This window comes from Meleagris gallopavo, chromosome Z (assembly GCF_905368555.1).
Source record: "Meleagris gallopavo chromosome Z, MGAL_WU_HG_1.1, whole genome shotgun sequence".
In the NCBI taxonomy this organism is placed as follows: Eukaryota; Metazoa; Chordata; class Aves; order Galliformes; family Phasianidae; genus Meleagris; species Meleagris gallopavo.
In genome coordinates this window covers 52,599,084-52,620,248 of record NC_139435.1, presented here as the reverse complement: position 1 = coordinate 52,620,248, position 21,165 = coordinate 52,599,084, and positions in this window count along the sequence as shown.

Genomic DNA, 21,165 nt, shown 5'->3' with positions numbered 1-21,165 from the left:
CTCACTGATGGATCTTTCTACAGCTTTCTCCTGAGTGTCGCACCTTGGAAGATGATTAACTAATTAAGTCTGAACAGAACACTACCCCTCTGAAAATCTACGTTTTCATTCTCCTTCATCCTGTGACTTCTGTAAAAGTGTTTCAACTTCTTGACTATCATAGGTGAGGAAGTGCCTAAAAATGTACACAAGGTGGTAAGTGTCATGTTCCGTGGAGGTAGAGGTTAAGTTGGGAAAGGCTTAGCTGCCTTTACAGTAGCCCTTCCTCCCCCCAGGTTATGTAGTTGGTAAAAGACTTAAAACTACTCAGGTTTCCTTGCAGGCTTTGATGTATCTGATGAAAGAGAAGCTTCTGTATAGCAGCCTTTGTGTTCCTATGGTCTAGAAATCTTGGAACCATTTGCTTTTTTCTACACTGAGCTGACTACAGCTTCAGGGCGGAAGAGAAGAAAAGAAATTTTGCAAGGTCTCTGACCCATGGAGCAGACAGCTCCTCTGACTTTGGACCTGAAACAGGTATTTCAGTTCATCATCTGAACAGAGGTCAGCAGGTGAAAACCTCTTCTGGAGGGAGAAGATCAGGCTTAGTGCTTGTGGGTTGTAGGTGACTACATCATGTGCTTTTAGCCATTTAGAACAAATGACTTCTCTTATGACTGATGATAAAGTACAGTGAGCAAATAGGGTTTTTGTTTACTTTTCTCTATAGACAGGATCAATGCTGCAATGTAATTGTGAGGAATAAGGTAGGTGTTTATATTGACTTACTAATTAAATATTTGGTGTTATGTATAATAAAATCTCTTTTCCTAAAGCTGTGAAGCTTGACATGTATATTTGTTTGAACTTTTGGAGCTTTTCTACCTTAATCCCTCAAAACAATACAAGCACATTCAGAAGATTACGACTCCCTGGATTGGTGAAGGTATTCAGAGTTCAAACAGAAACAAAATCTGTTTTGCAATCTCATCATGGAAGGGTTGTTTCTGCAGGTGTAGGGGGAGAGGATAAGGAAAAGTGCTGAGTCTTAAAACGTTTCAATACATACTTGAGCATAAGAATAATGGATGGACAGTCAGGAAACAGCTTTTCTCCAGGATGTGGTTTTGTTAATAGCTGTGTGATTTCTCACTAAATATTCACAGATCTGAGATCAATGCTGAAGTCCTGTGACACACCATTGGCTGCAGAGGGAAGGTACTGCTTTAAAAATAGCATCCGGTGTCATTGAGAGCCATCCAGGACCAGCCCATGAGGTGGCTGTGTATTTTTAAAGCACAGTATGTTTCTTCAAGTGAAGAATCAGAGCTACACATCTGTGTTGAGTGGTTTATTTTTTTTAGGTTTAGGGATATGGTAGGGTTGGGTTTTTTGTTTGTTTGTTTGTTTCTGTGGGAGGGGGAAGTGTTGTTGTTGTTTAATTATTTATTTTATTGTATCTCACTTTGGGTTTCTGCTTAGGATGACTACTCTGACTTCAAAGCCACAAGGTGCTCTACTTGTGTGGCAGGGCACTGGAGAACTTCATCCATTAAGGGGTATTCATGCTAAGTCTAGCCATATCTGTAGTTAACTGTGGATAGCAGTGGGCTCCACTGCTGACCCTCTAGGGAGCTGCATAGAGCTGATTGGAGTGAGTACATTCTGGGCTGAATCAGCAGTGCCCTGAGCATTTGCAAATCAATTTCCAGGGAATAGAAGACCCAGAATGGAAGAGCATTGCAATTCCTCTTAGCAAGTATAGAAAAAAAAAATGGAGAGGTTTTGACTTCATGCAAAGCAATTAAAATGAGAATCAGACCTTTGCTGCTGTTTTATACAGGAACATTTCCAAAAGCTTGTGAAGATGTGATGCTAACCAAGCACGCAGATGCTCCAAAAGGAGCCTGCACACATCTTGGGAAAGACAATAGATTATCTTAAGCAATATTTTGTTTTACAGCAAAGGTATTACCTCTGGCTCCTGAATGAAGTCAAAGTAAGATGTTCCATACATTAACATAGTAGAAAATCAAATTCTCGCACACTGGATTACCTAGCATCAACAGGTGTGGACAGGGAAAACAAGACTACCAAAGTGGTTATTTGAATTACATTCCTGTGTTTTTCAGTGGTCTTAAGGATGGTTTTTGGATGGACATTTATCTTTAACTTTTTTTGTTTTTGTTCATCGTGTTAGTCTTATCTAAAACTCTGAAGTTTTTCAGGGGCAACTGATCGGAAAGTAGTCAAACTGCTTCTGGAAAATCAGCACTTTTTTAAACTGAAAAATCTGAAGGATCTGAAATCTATTATACCCTTTTGAATTTTTGCTGAAATTTTACCAAATACACTTCATAAATTCATGTATTTTAATTCTGCATTCAGTTCAAAATATTATGCTTTAAAAGATTACAACAAATGAGGTCATGTAAAGTCAAAACAAATAAAGGTGGTTTTTGTTGTTGAAGAAAATTGATAAGTATATGCTTTAAAGAAAACAATCCATTAAACAGGGCTTTCTTGAAGTTAATGCCTCCTTCATGTTTTCATTCTCAAAAAATGAAATAATTTGTTTAAAAGTTTTTGCCTCCAAAACATGACATCCATTGAAAGTTACCTGAAACCATCACTTTTTACAAGGAGAAGGGAAGACAAATGTGGCTTTCGACTGCCAGCAGGCATTATTCTGCCTTCAGATTCGTGTTTTATTATGTGTTGAGATGGATCAGAGTAGAGATAACCTATCACTCCACCTGATAATAAGAGAAAGACAAAAGGATTAATTAGTTCATGACAAGGCACACCAGAGTGTATATATGAGAAGGAGGAAGTGGTTTGACTCTTTCCAATGAGTATTACACTGATCATTGCAACAGTCTGGGAAAGACTGCTAGGCTGTTGCTTATAAACTGAAAGAATTGCAACATGCACAGCTGAGCAAGGATGAAGTGTCAGTTTAGCAGGCTGACACAGTGTGATGTACAAGTGAATGTCACGGCATTACAACTGCTTTTTTCCACAGCCAGGATCAGACATACTGCATGGGATGATGCTTGTGGAGATGTACCCTCTTGTCTTCTTTAATCCCACTGCACAGACCCTAGGTGAATAAAGTGGTCCTAGAAATTGCACTGCTCTGGGCAGAAACCTGCCTGAACTGTGTGATCTGCAGTCTGCCGAAGGACTGCTATAGGTTTTAAAAGTCTTCAAATCTGGCCATTGGAGAGTGTGTAGAACATGAAAATATGAAAACTGCACAACAAAGTGTGCAGAAATGCTGCATCAGGCACAGAGCAAAGGAGTGGTGTTCCTCTCAGTTTTATTGGCCCCATTTGGAGCTTTGCATGAGAAGAACACTTAATCCTGTTGGAAAGGCACTGGAAGGGTTGCAACACCCAGCTACAGCTTTCACTGTATGACAGAAATCACACTCTGAGGCATAAAAAACCAGAGACTAAATTCAAAATTTTGTGGGGTTACTCAGACCTAAATGGCTATAAAAAAAAGTAAGAATTACTACTGTAAACTTTTCATCCTTTCTTATGAAAATAGTCAGCCTTCATCTCTTTGTGTGGAGGGCAAGACGCTTCATAAATATCTCATGAAACCGTTTCCTCTTCTGTTCTGTATGTCAGTAAGTCTAAATCCCTCTTGCACTGATTAGAGTCACCTGGCTGTGCACATGAAAGGAGTATTTTGGAACTGAAGTAAATGTGGATGAGCTGCAATTCCAGACTAGTGTTAAAAGAGAATGTAATAACAATATGATCAGGTAGCTTCAATTAAACTGAGATGTTCAAATAGCTTTACAGTGTACCTGGATCTCATTTCGTTCCTGACACCTGCTGAAGTCTGATGATGCTGTTTACTTTCCTTATAGTTTAACGACTGTGAAATAGTAGAAAATGCATTGGCCTTGTAGGGAGACTTTTTATTTTTTATTTTTATTTTTTATTTTTTATTCTCTCTTTTATGAGAGAATAAATAGAATGAAGGGTAGACTTCACACAGAAGAAGGAAGCAAAGGGGAAAAGCAGCGGAGTCCTTTTGTTACTCTTGGAAATGAACAGCTATTGTCTGCAGGTAAGAGGGAGTGTGTAACATTAAATCAAGCAACAGCATACTGGTGTCACTAGTTCATATATCTTTTGCCATTACCAGTCCTCAGCTAACAAAATTCATTAGAAACATCTGCTTGTTTTACCTAATGCCAATATTGATTCTGGCCTCGCTCTGCCCGCACAGAATGGAGGAATTTCATATGCCATTAGTTGCTCTTTCACAAACACAGTAGCGTACATATTTGCTTTCTTTCCCTTCCCCTGCAACATCCAACAAGCCTTTGAAGCAAACGATGTTTCTTTCTTTCCCTTTCTCTTACCAAAGGCTTGTTTGTAGCTGTGGTACCAGTAGTCAGTGATACAGGCTGGTATGTTAAACACAGAAGAAAAACAAATCAAGACAAAACCAAAATGCCAGACACCTGTGCCCTGCTCAGACTTTTGGGTCTAGGGTGAGGAGGATTGATGCTGAGTTTCATTAATTCAATCAGCATACGGCATGAATATGGTGCACCTGAAAGAGATAGTTACACTCAGAATATTTGAAGAGTAAAGGAATGTTTGAGAGAGAGAACCTGTGGTTTTAGTACTTCTTGGCTGGTCTTCAATCAATGGCAATATGTGCCAGGTTAGTACACAAGAGGGATTTTGAGGATGACCATGAGAGAGCAGTCAGTGTTGAGAGAACTGGAGGTAAGCGGCATATTCAGTGATTTAACCGAAAATGTAGACGAAGACATGCATGTTCATGGAAAACGAGGCATGAAAAAAAAGAAAAGGAGGTATAGTTGAATTGCTGGGTGATCAAGACAGGTACAAGTTGGTGCCCAGAGATTCTGGAAGGAAGTACAGGATACTGCCATGTGGTAAGACCCATCCCTGAGCTGTCTCAGTAAACCAAAACCAGCCCTCCTGACTCAGTGGCCCTAGCTCTTATTTCATGCAACAGGGACAGAGCTCACAGTCTGGCACAAGGGATGTCTGCTCTTCTTGTGAAACAGTGTTCAACTTCGAATGTCAAGTGATGAGGTAGTTCTCATTCGTAGTCTTTTTGGGTTGTGCTTTTTTGGGTTTTGTTTTTCTTTTTTTTTCTTTTTTTCTTTTTTTACCTTTGGAGGGAAGATGAAGGAAATTACTAAATAACTTCTAAAAATTTTCAAATTTGGACCAAAAGGTTTCGTTACACCTTTATTTCCTGTTGCTTTCCCCCCCCCCCCCTAATATTTTCTATTAATCCCTGAAAATAACAATTTTTTTGTAATTAAAATCTTTATTTAATAGGTTGTTGTTGTTGTTGTTTTTAATAAATCTTCTGTATCTTCTGGTAGTACTTTATGTTCATGTTTGTACCTGAGACAGATTTCTAAGCAGTATAGCAGTATAAAGAGATCTTATTGTAAAATAGACAGATGCTATGGCATTCAGCTGAGATCAACAAGATAAAAAAGAATGGAGGATAAGGCTTTTACTTAAGCATAGATTGCTTGCAACAAAAAATGCATATTGTACACTAGAACTAACAGTGCATTAGCTAAAGGGTATAAAAGATCCACTCAAAAAGTTTTCCTTTTCCAGCCTTCAGAAAGCTTTCAGTCTCTCCTGCATAGACCAGATATTTTAGTTTGTGAAATAACAAGTCCAAGATAGCAACTTGATGTGACTTCATCAATGTTTTAAAAAAATATATCTATTTTCTTGAAAATTTTGGAAGCTGTGTAAAAAAGTAGTTTGTTCCCAGGGGAAGAAAATAAAGCATTTCCCAGGAATGATGGGAATGGGGCAAGAAAAAAAAGGTGTGCACACCTAAACTTAACTAGAACATAAGTGTGAAATAGCTGTCTTTTTCAGAGTACTCTGGGGACTGAATTGAGGGCATCAGAATTAAAATACATTGCACAGTCAGTCACTACAGAGAAGACCTCTTAGCAGACTTGTCACAGACTGCCATGCAGTAGTGGCTCTCTGCAGTAGGCAAAAGGTGAGCCTTCAAAACATTCATTAGTGTACAAGGGCAAGTGTTAATAACTTATTTTCAGGCTTGTAATAGCATGTGAAGTGAATAGAAAAGAAAGGTGCTTTGAGTTTGGGGAACAAAAATAACAAGGTAAGAGAAAGAAGATAGACTTGTCACATTTCAAAATGCAGCTGCTGGCCTAGAAGGGACCCAACTGTTTTTGTGTTTAAAACCTGCATTCCACCTGACACAGGAGGGCAAAATCCATTTGGGCTAGCCAGCCTGCTAAGGAGAGCTTTACATTAGAAACTGGGAAGAGAGTAGATGACCCACAGCAGAGTAAGTGAGCAAGTGGTAGACCATGTAGGGAATGAAGAGGGAGGAGAACAGGGGAGACGTCAGGAATTACAGTGTGGCTGTTACACACCTCAAGTGGAATGAAGAACTGATGGGGGAGGTGATAATCAAGGGGAGCCTTGGCTGTAGTGACCTTGAAGTAGTTATGATCAAGACCAGCGGCCACAGTCTTGCAGAGGAGAGGAAGGCAATAGCAGAGCACAGACCTGAGGCTTCAGGTGAATAGGGCTGTTCTTATTCAGTGGAAGCAGGTAGGTGGAATACATGAGAGGCGGTTCCAAAAGGCAAAGTAGCTCAGGAAAACTGGCAGACTTTTAAGGACAGCATTGTTCAGGCATGAGAACATTCATTCTGATACATGGCCAACAAGCAGGCCTGTCAGGAAATCTACTGACTAGGCAGTGAACTAATCGTAGAGCTCCAGCCCAAAAAGGCAGACCATGGGATGGGAGAAGGGACAGGCTGCAAAGAAATAATTCAGAAATATTGCTGGTCACCTAGGGAGGGTGTCAGTTTTCAGAGCTTAGATGCAATTGAAGCTTGCAAGAGATATCAAGATCTTCTGCCATTTTATTGGTAGAAATGAGTGAACAAGAAAATGTGGACTACTTGGGAAAGAGATGGATAATTCAGTGGCAGTGGATACAGGTAGAAATGACAACCTCTGCTTTCTTCGCCTCAGTCTTCACCAGCACGACCTCCATGAGCATTGTGCTTAGTGAAAGGGTTTAAGGAGAAGGAGAAGGACCAGTGATGGATAAAAGTCAAATAAGGAATGGCTTGAAAGAACTCAACTGACAAATCCGTTGGACCCAACAGTTTGTCTGTACTCAGCATGCTGAGAGCTGGCTGGTGTTCCTGCAATGACTGTGTATTATTTCAAAAATTGGAAAGACTGGGGGAGGTTTCTGATGGCTACAGGAAAGCAAATTTCACCTATTTTCAAAATGGAGAAAAAGATGAGGCAGGACAATCAGACTCATTTTTGTGCCTGAGAAAATCATGGAGAATGTCCTTTGAAACACATTTCACCACACAACACAGAACAGAAGAAAATTGCTTGGAAGAATCTGAACAAGTTAACCAAGGGTAAATCTTACTTGGCTCAGCTGATTACTGAGATTGGATTTGAGGATGAGAGAACAGCTGTGGATATCTTTTGCCTTGACTTTAGCAAGGCTTTCCTGACTTACTTCCGCAGTAGTCTGATATCTAAACTGGGACACTGTAGTCCATGTGAATGAAAACAGAATTGGGTAAAATGTTTGATTGGTCAGACAGGGACACAGGTTCAGAGAGACCTCTCTAAACAAGTTCAGAGAGGCTGAAAGACCTGCAAAGGCCATGTACATGTATTTTAAACTTGGCAGGGGCAGGCAAGGCGAGTAAACCACCTGTAATCTTCTCTTCAACTCAGTGTACCTAGGGTTCTTCTGCAGAAATTTGCGTTTGCATCATTTCTAATTATTTTTGGGGGAATATAACATTATATAGCAACTCAGTGTGCTGAGGGGTTATTGCTGAAGAACCAGAGCTAATAACTCTACTGGAAGGCTTAGGAGAACAGTTAAAATGCAGTTAAACTACCAATGGACCTCTCAAATCTCCCATCTTGTAATTATATGACGTACCCTCATTCCAGCACCTCTGAAACTAGAAAAAGGGAAATAACAATTAAATGAAGGGTTTTTTTTGCCCGCGAGGGTCCGACTCTGATTCTCTGATAGTTTGTCTTTCTTCTGCCCTCCCTTTCCTACAGAGTCACCGTACCATCCTCATAACACTAGCACCATCAAACCATCCTTTGCATTCAGAGTAACAGTACACAGTCCTTTTGAATTTTATTCCTAGGAGAGGAGTGGTGGATTAGTTACACAATTTTGGAACTGATGATTAAACATATGTCAGGATAATTTTGAACTCCCCATGTTGTACTGTTTTCCAAATACCTATTTAGTTACCATATTGACACTCGCCATTTTTAATCATATTACTATGCATACACTCCATAGTCAAGGTGGTGAATTTTCCCCTTAACTCAGGGAATGTTTTCTAATAATATTAATTAAAAAATTAAAACAGACAACAACAAGTCAAAACCCAAGCATATTTGTAGGCCTTGTTATAACGCTTTATTTTTTACGTTGTGCAAACTTACGATATAGGTGGAATTCCTTTAAAACCCACAAGTCAGCCCATTAACCAGTGTGAGGTACATGAATTTTTTGATTTCTTCTCCTATAATTGCAGAGGCCCATGTGTTTATCCTCGCAGTCCCAGCTGGAAAGAGGATGTCTTCAGGAATATTTCTATATCCCTGCAATAATTCGAATGATTATTGGAACAACCACTGATACAAACAAGACTGCTTCCAAGTAAGATCATTAGCATAAGTCAGGACAGTTGCCGTAACTACAATATCTCCAAAATCTATAGAGCCAAAATAGAAGCACAGAGCCATAATGTGCTCTTCAATATAAAAGTCAAATAAGATATTTGAAAATGCATGGCTTTCATCCACTATAACAAAATTTCTGTGTGCATGGTGCAGTGATGTTTTCAAACTCACCTAGTTTCCTCCCTTACCTTAGACTTCCCAGCTCTAATCTCATTTAATAGAGGAAGCCAAAGTCTGTGGAGCAAATCAAAGGAGCAGATCTGATCTAATGTTAGCATACTGTGTAAGCAAGACTTTAAGTTACGTTTTGTAAAAATCTTTGTCGTGTAGTTTTTGTTTGCTTTTTCATTTTTCTTATTGTTTTGATTAATGTCTTGCTACTTTGATTGTTGTTAATAAAATTGATTTTAAGACACAATTTAGCTGCTAAGAATATTTCAAGAGAATAACTGAAACTCTTGAAATAAAACGTAGTAAAATAAATCTTTTGTGCTCAAAAATCTTCAGTGGTTGGGGAGATGTAACAAAAAAGACCACAAATCCTGTGTATTCAACACTACAGAAAATCATACACAGCAGGCAGAAAACAAAACTAATTGTTGAATTTTCATATGCATTATTCAAGAAGAAATTGTTTTCTAGAGGGAAATTTAAGTGGACTTGTTTTCAGTGCTGAAGCAGCATAATGTCAATTTTTCTTAAACACAATATTAAATTAAAAGTGTTTGTTAAAGTTCAGAAAGGCTAATATGGGGTTTGTGATTTTGCTGGTGCCTATATTCTTTAGCATAGATAATGTGTATTTTGAAAGATACAGAAACAGAGAACCTACAAAAAGTCAGCAAGTGATGCTTTCACAGTGGAATACCATGGCTGTCTTGCTTTATATATTTTTCCCAACACAGAATTTAATCACATTTTACTGCATATTTGTATAGGCAATGGACGAAGCACACTAATAGCAAACAAATTATATGCTCATTTCTAAATGCTATAACATGAAAAAAAGGAAGGAATTATTATGCTGGGCAACACATCTGGAATATATATCAGAATATTTCCCGATAACCCCTGATGGGATTCCTTCCTTCCTTCCTTCCTTCCTTCCTTCCTTCCTTCCTTCCTTCCTTCCTTCCTTCCTTCCTTCCTTTTTTTTTTTTGGGGGTGGGGGGAGTGCTATGAATAGGATATGACAACAGATGTTGTCTTTTGGGAAGGAAGGGTAAGATTTTAATTTCTAAAATGACATGAGCATGATGGAAAAATCTATTTATTACTTTTGAAAAGTCTGTCTTATGAGGACTGCCTCATAGAAGGAGGGACACTGGCAGTTGCTACTTTATAGGCTGAGCATTTGGAGAAATTTGAAATCACAAAGACATTGCTTTTTCTATTTCAAAACTGATACATATGACTTCACCTAACTATATGCTTTTTATTGCTAGGCCTCCCTAAAAATGTTCGTAATGTGATAGTTCACAACTCCCATATTTGCAAAATCTTTTTTGAAAGGACAGGTGTGCCTTTCAGCGAAGAGAGGATAAAAAACTCATTGTCTGCTCCTGTTTGGTGGCATGAATATCACTCTAAGTTCACTCCCATGTAGGCAAGAAAATGAAGAGGAAAATGTTAAGCATGTGGTAGATTGTGATTTGGTCTAGATCCTACTGCCTTAAAAAAGCAAGGAGGTATCTTCAAATATCTTAATGTCAGACACAAAGAGGTGAGGAAACATGAACATGCAAAATAGGCTGCTAAAGGACATCAGATTTTCAGCTTTCTGAAATATAGTATCCTCAGCACTTTGCCTGCCAATTGCAGATGGCATTTTATGGACTGGACAGAGTGCTTCAGTTTCTAAGAAGGGAAAACTAAACTTTTTTCGAGCCAGGCATGCAAGTATATCTACATGTTTCCTCAAACATATGACGTTTTCTTAGTAATTTTAAAGAACTTGCTGTCTAAATAATAAATAAATAAATAAATAAATAGATAGATCCGTGTCAAACATAACCTTCTCCCCAAACAAAACAAAACAAAACAAAGCAAAGCAAAGCAAAACCACCCACCAACATGTAGTGAAAGCTGATAAACAAGACCTGAAGAACAGATTACACAAGCTGTTACAGGGACTTAAAGAAGCACATCAGTCGTAGGACTCGATAGGAAGTTAAGATAAATGCAAACATTTCATGTTACATACCAGGAGAGATTTAATTAAAAAGCTAAATTTCAGCTACTGCTTTTTTTCCAATGGTTTGTTAGGGGTTGGGAGGTTGTTTGTTCTTTTTTGCTTTGTTTAATTTTCCATTAATAATTTTGCAAGTACTTAAAAAACACATTCCATGTGCAACAAAGAATGACATATCAATTTTATCAGAATATTTTTCCTTACCATTTATTACAGTTTTAGGGGATAAGAGCCCAAGGAAGCAGGTTCTACTGTGATTCAATTCCACAGTTCCATGCCTCTGCTCATATAGAAGTGAACTTGTTTTTGTCTACAAAATCCTCATTATGTTCTGCCTCCTGCATTAAAAACTGCAAAGTTCTTCTTTTCAGTATGTGGGTAATTGTGCAGCTGTGGGGAGGCAACAAGATTTTAGTGTTTGGTTTACTCTCTTATATGATGATAAAAGGAGAATAAATACTTGTGATAATCTCAATGTCTGTACAATAAGTAACTTCAGTGAAAAACTTCACAGAATATCTGTATAAAAGGGTATATGTGAATGGTATATTAACTGTCTGTAGTTCAAATCTAATATTTATTATCATTCACTTGGAAGATTTCTAGTTCCTTTAATTTCTTTTCATTATTGTTGCTAAAATGAAAGCAATGTAAATTGTAGCTTATTATTAGCTATATTCTTTTTCTCTTATAGTTGCTCTTATAGTTGTTACATTTGAGACAAGATATACAGTATTTTTTCTGTTACTTGATGGAGAGATTTTTCTTTCATTAATCACATTACCTAAGAAATTTGATGAAAATTTTGGTGTTGCTTCCTTGCCTAGAGATTTGAAATATACTTTCAGAAAATGTAGTGTCTTCCTTAGAAAAACTGTATGATCAAGTTCTCATTTTTAAATCAGTTAAATGACTTGTATTTAAAGATATGCACGCACTCAAACACTTTACTGGCCCTTAATGGACTAAAGATGTACTCTTCTTTTACATTCACGAAACAAAATAACAAACATTGCAAAGACAGTAATGTATAAATCCCCCAATGATTGTGAGCGTGCAAAATTGCACTGTTCTCCATTATACTCTCGTATGAGATAAAATTATCTTAGTAACCCCAAACATCTTAGCATTATTTGGCATTTAATTTTATTCAAGTAGTGATGATGCCTAAACATCAAGGATAGTTGTCAAGGTCCTCGAGAAATTTCCTTGGCCCAAGGTAATTTTTCCACTGAAAGCATTTGTCCTTGCTTAATTCAGCCAAGGATGTGCTATATGAAAAATTATCCTCTGACTGAAACTCACACAGCTTGGACAGATTCCAGAGTTCTGAGCTGGGCCAGAAAACAGTGCCTTTCGCTATATTCTGTAGAACCCCTTCCATCTACATTCTGCAAATTAAAGAAATAAAAAAGTACCTCTGAAATTACTAACAGATGACAGATAAGATAACTGGCCTCATGTAAACCCTCAATCCAATCCTCGCTTTATTAATTATAAAGTAACAGAAAAGCTGGCACACATATCTTGGCTAAACATGCAAGCTGTAACTCCTATGATAGATGATGTTCTTGCACTAGCCAGTACACTCATGTGGCTGTACCACTGTATATATTCCATAGTTGTTTCCTTCCTGCTAGATCTGCCTTTCTGTAGTATGCGTGTCCTTCATCCAAAATGTATTGTTAACATAAAGCATATTTTTATGATATGCGCATGACCAAGAATAATTAACACTTTATCCCAAGGGGATAAATGCTAAAATTTAATTTATTTCTGTTTATTATATCATTACTTTTTTACAGATGTTTTGTCACTACCAAGTATAATTTGTTTCAAAATATTTAGGGATGTTCTGGAAGACTGTTGCTTTGAAGAAGGAGAGATTTAGCTTTTCCAGACTGGAGTCCTTCTTCATTATAACTTGTTTGTTTGTTTTTTCCCCCCTAGTCATCAGTAGATGTAGTAGTAGTTTTTTGATCAGTAGAAGAGCACATTAAAAACACAGCATTCCTGAGAAATCCCATCTGAATCACTGCTGTATTAGCACTAACATACAGAGAAAAGACTCTTCTCGGTGGTTGGAATCAGCTTCAGGCATGGTTTGGGGAGATAACAGTTTATGACTGTTTCCTGAAATGGTGAGGTGAAATAAAAATTAAAAGCATAATAGTAATAAAAGAAAGTACTCGATTTTGAATGTTAACACTGTATGAAGTAACACTAGAAGCTGTATTTTGTGTTATGTGCAAGACACTTATTTCACAGCTCTCAAGGCTGAGCTGTGGTTGGTAAGATGTAGGCAGCCTGCTTTGAACAACAGGTGAGAAAACAAACCATGTTTGCCTTTCTCTTTGTCTATGCTGGAAAAGACTTAGGATTTAACAATCACTGATTTGTTTAAAAGTGAAGAAAGCAGAAATTAGTCTAGGCTCCTACATTTTTGCAAAATTGGTTAAGCCCTCTTTTTTTTTTTTTTTTTTAATTTTGTTTGTTTGTTTTGAGAATTTTTGAATCATAGAATCATTAGGGTTGGAAAAGACCTCCAAGATCACGAAGTCCAACCATCAGCCCATCCCTACCATGCCCACTGACCACATCCCTCAGTGCCACAATCATACTCTTCTTGAACACCTCCAGGGACAGTGACTCCACCTCAGCAGCCTGTGCCAGTGCCATACCATTCCTTTGGAGAATAATTTTCTCTTAATATCCAACCTGAACCTCTCCTGGTGCATCTTGAGGCTTTTACCTCTCATTCTATTGAGTTATCTGGGAGAAGAGGCTGAGCCCAACTTCCTTTCAAGCAGTTGTACAGAGCGATAAGGTCTCCATAGAGCCTCCAATTCTCCGGACTAAACAATCCCAGTTTCCTCAGCTGTTCCTCATTAGACTTGTGTTCCAGACCACTCACAGCTTCGTTGTCCTTCTTTGGACACAAATATGGCCAAATACAGACATCTGACAGCTTGCAAGTCAAGTTTTACACTACCTATCCCCTACCTCTTTATTTTGTACACTAGTACAAAACTAAAGCAAAACGAAGTAAATTCAGTAAAAACAAAGAAACTCCAAATCCATTACCTCTCTCTTCAGTTTACTAAGTTGTCTTTCCTTTCAAGCAGAGTTCATTTTGCTGTCTCCCTGTCTCCTACATTCCTGTGAAACATTAATGTCTCAAGTTATTGATGTAGCTCTGCAAATATTCATTGTTAGATGCTGAATCTTGTGAACTTTGTGAATCACATAAAATTTGTTATGCTGCAGTTTGCTATTGAGTACCCGACTCCTCTCAGTGAGATCTCCTGTGGGTTGTAAGCAGTGCAACTACTCCTTCTCAGTAAGTTCATTCTTGTGATTTGAGAAGGAATGCCAACAATAGAGAAATGAGGATTGCAGCTCCATGTGTTTTTGTTTTGTTTTGTTTTTGTTTTTGAGGGCCAGAGGAGACCTGTGATTTAGAACTGACAAACACCATAAATCTTATCTGCAATAGGAATGAAAGGATGACCTAGGATTCATACATACATTCTGGCCACACTTCCTGCTGACATCTGTACAGTCTGTTTTGCCATATTTTTACAGGTGAAAGAAACCCTGCATGAATGGAGAAAAAAACAACAGCCAACAATCCACAAAAAAAGTAAATTGAAGTCTTGAACTGATGCTATAAGGCATAATGCATGCTGCATCAGGAATGCCATCTTCCTCCTTGTATTTTACACATAGGAGCAAGGAAGGTGGGTGGACCTTTGAACAGCAGGAAATCAGTAACTCCAGTACTTTCCCAATGGCCAGTGAGATTACCATGCCCCCCTTATTATCTTTTTGCTGGATTGTTTTCTTGTTCTATTTTTTTTTTTTTTTTTTTTTTTTCCCTGAAGTTTAGTAGTATTTGGTTTTCAACACTTTTTATATGACAATTCATTTTTGTTGAGAACCCCTCAAAAGCATTTTGAAGCAAATTTTTATATAACCAGATTGCACATAAAAGCTTATGTGTGACAAATCCCAGAGAAACCCTTCAATTCATGTATTTTTGTCCACATTTCTGCCTATTTGTTTGGCACAAATAATTCCCATAATGTTTTGAAAAGCTGAAAAGTTACTCATGGGTGGGCTAGTCTTTATCCATTCAACCATCTGCAAAAACAAAAGTTGAGGCTTCCATGAATCTATTTAAATGCTTAACTTCTCCTCTACACAAAGCTCTGGATTTGGCCTAAATTGATACATGCATGAATGTCAGACAGTGAAAGAATACTCTCAGTTAGTGAATGGGTTCACACCTGTGTTGAATGAAAAGAATAGGAAATACCTTGGAAATTTTTGTCATTGCTTAATGAGTAGCTTGTTTAGATTCATAAGGGACATACTAAAAACAGACTGAGTTATAAATAAATAAATAAACAAATTAAAGCTGGTGAGCCACTGATGAGTATATTCTGGCTTTCTTTTGCAGTACAGACACAAAGGATTGGATGCATACTTGGAAGACTTTCATAGAGAGAACTCTCTAGTATGAAAGAAAAAAGCATGTGGAACATATTGATTCTTCATTGCTTTGAATGAAACAACTTGATTTTCTGAAGTAACAGTAAGTGTTTAGCAGGTTCTGAGGACATTTAGGGTGAAGCACACATTCATGCAGGGTGTTTTGAACTACGTGAAATTGACTGCAGAAACATAAATAAAAATACAGCTTTTCTGGGTGCCACTAAGTCTGCCTACATTCCTAGAAAACATATGTTCTCATCTCACAGGATGATAGAAGAAATATCCTAAATCAACTCTCAAACCTTCAATAGAGGACTAGATTCAGACTGAGAACTAAAGCCACAGACATTCCTACTTTTATCCTTTCTTAAAAAAAAAAGTAGTCCATTCATGCTATCAAAAGTGTTCATGGAGCTGAGAAGCAGAGCATAAAATGGAAAAAAAAAAAAAAGGACCTTTGTGGTAGTCATAAGGCTTTGTTTGTTCTGTTGTCAGTGCTTGTAAGGTGGAACGTAATTGAGTTGGCTGAAACAACTGGAATTGTTTCTGCATTCCATTCTGGAGAAAGGAAGTGTTGCATTCAGGTAAAAAAAAAAGACTATTCAGTCCTGATGTTAGCTGTGGTATCAAGGTGTTAGAATTTGAAAGAAAATAAGAGTGAAAGGGCTCCAGAGGGAAACAGGAAATAAATTTTAATTCACTTAATGCATAAATGAAAATTATTTAAATTTATTTTCGTAGGGTCTTCTATTTGATTCTTGCGAATGGATTTTAAGGGAAAGCAGTTAGCCACTTTAGTCAGCAAGAGATAGAATGTGAAAGGAACTAAAGAAAATCTGTAACAGCGAGGAGCTTCGTTAGGAGTTCTATGGACAGAGAAGCTCCAGGGAGCTTGAGAAATGGACTGACCAGACCTACAGGCTAATTGACAGCAGACAGACTGCCAAAATTGTTGGAATGATGATCAAGAATGATGAAGGTGAATATCTGGTGTTACAGCAAAAGTGAATGATCAGAACCAGTTATGAGTCATCCTTCTATGGGCATAGATGTAATTAGGTTGAGTGCTCAGACTTAGCTTAATTACTCTGTTCTTCAGAGTCTGCACAGTATCCATAGCATCAACTCAGTCCTTCAGAGAAATCCTATTATATTCTGATTAAGGTGGGTAGAACCTTATAGTGTTCCCAGACAGCTTCATTTATCATTGTGGTGATGATTAGTCTTAATAAGATACAAGTGCAGAATCCCACTCACACAGAATTGTTGTGTTCATAAAACTCTGCAAGGGAGTACATGAAATCCAGGACGGAAAACTTTCATTCAAGTTCCTCTTTGCCTGCTCTGAAGGACTTCCCTGCTGTTTCAAGAGCAGATTCTATTCAGAAAATTTCATGGGGACATCTCCATTGAAAGAGACTCCACTACTGTATACTACAGATAGAAGCAACAGCTCTCTTCTTTAGAGGTGAGTTGGATCCACCTAAAATAATTGAGTACTGATATGCAATGCTATGAGGAAGTAGAGCTGCATTTCCTTTTGCTGTCTCTTCCCTTTTAAGCGAAAGAACCAAAATATCCCTCATAATACTTCTGTTGTTTCCTGCAATGTACCAGTGATAAGAGTGTTTACTTTAACTTTTGGCTCTTTTAGAGCAAATCTACTATCTCTGACAAAGCAGGGCCTACAAATAAATCAGTTGAAGAGATAAATTAGTTCTACCAGCAGAACTGTGAAAATAAAATTGCTTGCAAAGTAGTGGCACATACTTATAGCACTATGAAGGTCTGACTAGCCAACATGCCATGCGGTGTCTTGTTAGGAAGCATTCTCTAGAATCTTTAGAAAACGGCTATATTAGGTCATGTCTGCACTATCTTTTTGAAATATTGCTTCAGAAATATTTCCTCTTCCTGTGAAACAGTGTGATAGTATTCTATAAACACATTTGCCTGCATCTAGTAGTGCAGGAAAGCTTGATAAAATAGCTCCAAGTAAATATATTGCAGTCTCTTAATGGTATTAGAGTAGAGGCTAAGGACCTTATTGAGTGCCCGGTCCTTTCAGTCAAATCCACTACTTGCACACAGAATTATTTTCTTAACAATTTTGTAGTCTTCAGAAACAAAATGGATTTTTCATGGTGCATCACATCTAGAATCCTCCGAGGCAGACAAATAGTAACTTCTATATCACTCATAGATTAAAAGTATAGACTTACGAGCCTGGAAATTTATGTTTTCTCACAGTGAAGGAAGCTGACTGATCAAAGATATCACCTTTCCTGTGAACTTATTTTTCCTCTACTTTAGACTGTCACAGTTTCAAAGAGTAGAACAATTATACCATTCATAAGCATATCTTAGCATGCATGAAAATACAAAGGGCAGCAGGAGAAAAAATTCATATCATACAACCAAGGCAACCCAGCATGGACCAGAGGCATATCAAACATATCATCTTGTTCTTTTTAGTAACTTTACTTTACCTTCCCACTTTGTTAATCAGTCTTCATGAAGCACTGGAATGAGCATAAATATTGTTTCAAATTAAGCAAATTAAGTCAAATGGTACACCTCCTGAAAGAGCCTAAAGAACATTGGTGTCGAAGATTCAGGAAAATTTCCATGAATACATAGAGAAATGTGTATGATGGCATTATCTTTCAACAAAAAAAAATCAGACTTAAGCTGTACACAACTAACAACACCCTCGAAGACATTCAATAACAGATCTTTGCCCAGTTTCTGAACAAAATCTTACAATTACTGAAATGGCTGGAAGTTTTAGTACAAGTCAGACTTTCCATGAACAGGCATGTGTAACCAGCCAGAGGCAGAGAAAATATTGTGTGCTTGAGAACATCCATTCTAAGAGCAAAGAAAAATAAGAGGTCTAGTCAGAGCGATACCATATTTTTGCTCCTAGATAAACTATTTTACTTTTTTGTCTCCTCTGAGTGCGTCCGTTAAATATTCTGTTTGGACAGCTGGTGATAAGAAACAGCAAAGGTAGACTGTTATTTCAGGAGCTTTAGATAACACAGAACGCTGAGATGACCTGAATCTTCAAATAAGGTCTTTTCTAGCACTGACACAGCTATGTTGTTGTAATGGTTAACAACTCTTCCTTAATAACATAATTAATACTTCTTGTCTGAATTTGTCTATCTTCACCTGTTGTATCTTGTTAGGCCTTTATCAGCTAGATTAAAGAACCATTTTGTATTAGAAGCCATCTCCTCTTTCACACAACTGGAGCTCAACCCATCTTTCAGTCTTTGTTTCTTACTGAGCCATGTGTAAGAGCTTAGCCAGATTTTCATGTAAGCTCATAATGTGAACTGTATAGAATCACATGATTCTGTGATAATGCATGTGCCACATCTGTAAGTCAGAGATGGCATTGGTCTGGTAGTAAGACCTTTTCAAATTACACTGTCCAAGCTGTTTGGACTCTAATCTTGACTGTGACCTTAGATGCTCTAATAAATTCTTTAAGTGAATATAGAGACAATGGAATTATTACTCAGACCCAGGACTGATAATGCTAGGATGCACAGGATAAATATTGCTGAGGAAAATATTTGGCATAGGGTTGAAATATATAGGGGTGAGATATCCTACCTTTATCTAGAGTAGAGAGAGTAGAGATTGACTTTTTTAAGCCTGTGTGGTCCTTGTTATTCATGTCTTTGAGTGATGTCAAGCTATCCTTCTGAGGAGTAATATATCAGATAAGCACAGGATTGATTTTTTTTTATTTTATTTATTTTTTTTTTTTTGGCATGCAATCACTTCCTTTTAGAACACAGCATACAAATTGTTTCCGTGTGGGAAGCCTTGGAATGCCTGGCAATATTTTCCACCTTTAAGAAATTCAAGTGGTTAGTGGCCAAGCACTTCTTCTGTACACTTTGATCTTCTGGCTTGAATGAAGACTTTTGAAAAATTTATTATGACATAGGAACTTGGGATTCCAGAGTAGGTTGGCAAATCATTGCATAAAGCAAATATAGATTAAAATATTCTAAATGGCTGTTATATCATTCTACTTCCTGGTATATAATTCAATTTTTTTTTTTTTTTAAACTCTTTCCTATAAAAAGGCTTTCCTATAAAAGGATTTCAAACAGCAGCACAATTCATAGTTCTTGCACTACCTGTTGGTTTTGTGCAATTTTAATGTATGAAAGCATGTAATCCAGAGGTCAAACTAATGTCAGAGGAATGATGGTAGTTTGTTCAGATGCAGGAAATAACTTCGTTTCTTTGAAGTAAGGATAACCACAAAAACCACTTTACGTAGTAGGTACACTTTCTCCTCTAGAACCTTGAATTTCAGTAGCTAATGAAGAAAATTGGTTAGGCAAATCTGGTGTGATTTGCATTAATTTCAGAGAGTAAAAGCCTCCTCTGTCCAGCTGAACAGACACACAGTTGTAGATGCTGATGAATAGCTGTAGATGCCGAAATGTCAGCAGACAAAACCTAAAGAGGAAATAAGAGAGAGAAATAGTGACTTCACACAAAGATGTAAGAATTGCTTTCCTCTTCAGGAGGAAAGGAACACATTGAGGTGCCCTACTTTTCTTCTTATTCTCAAAGATAAGGACCATTTGGCTTGGCTGCATTGTGCCAACCAATTTATTATGTCTTACTTCACAGTGTCTGGGATGCATTTTCACCAGTATCTGACTCCGTAAGCCAAGGCAAGTTACACAATTGCCTAGTATACAGTTCCTAGACATTGTCACTGGAGCAGTGCACTTTTTTCTGTGGAGTCTAAGTTAAGCTCTAACTAATCAAAATGAGTGGGGTTTTTTTGTTTTTGTTTTTTTGTTTGTTTGTCTGTTTGTTTGTTTTGTAGTCTCCTCTGTAATTGCTGCCTCACATCAGCATTTCAGCCTCAAGCCAAAGGAAAAATTACCATGTGCTGTGGTGTCTTTCTGTCTTTTACATCAGTCTGCACTCTTACAACTTTCCCATTAATCAAGGACTCATAAATCACTTTCAACCCAACTTCACAAAGAGAGCAGGAAGTCTTGCAGATGGAGCATACTTAAAAATGTTACAAAGTTGAACAACTGGAAAGAGCAATTAAGTATGATAAATGCTTCATTCAAAACTTTGCTATGAAGATGCACCTAGGTGTCACAAAAAAAAAAAAAATCACAGAAAACAGCTTCTATACTCAATCAAACAGGAAGAAAAATCTTACCCAGATCCTGTATATTACTAGCTATCAGAATATCAGCTGGGCCTTGCATGTCAAAAAGAAGCAAGATTTCATCAGCCTTGCTTAGAATATGATAATTCATATTTGTTTGGTTTTGCTTTTGCATTTTTTGTTTCTTTCTTTCCATAGACCCCAGAGTGAGATGAGATATGTATCTTGTCTTCCGAGAAATCAAGCTAGCCCACAGTTTTGGTAAGGATAAGGATCTTCTTTCACTTTTCTAAAACTATGGGAAATTAAACAAATAAGTAAACAAAAATATTATCAGTTTCTTCAATGAGCAAATGTTGCAGTTTGAACAGTTAATCACATGACACCTCTCCCTCCCCTTGGGAGTTGAGAAGGAAGAGGAAGAAACCTGGCTGAGATATGAGAAACTAACTTATTAAACTGAATGTGAGATACTACAGAATAATTAAGAATAATAATAAATGAAAATGAACCAGAAGTTAAACCAAAGGAGACAGAGAGTCCAAGTCAGGTAAG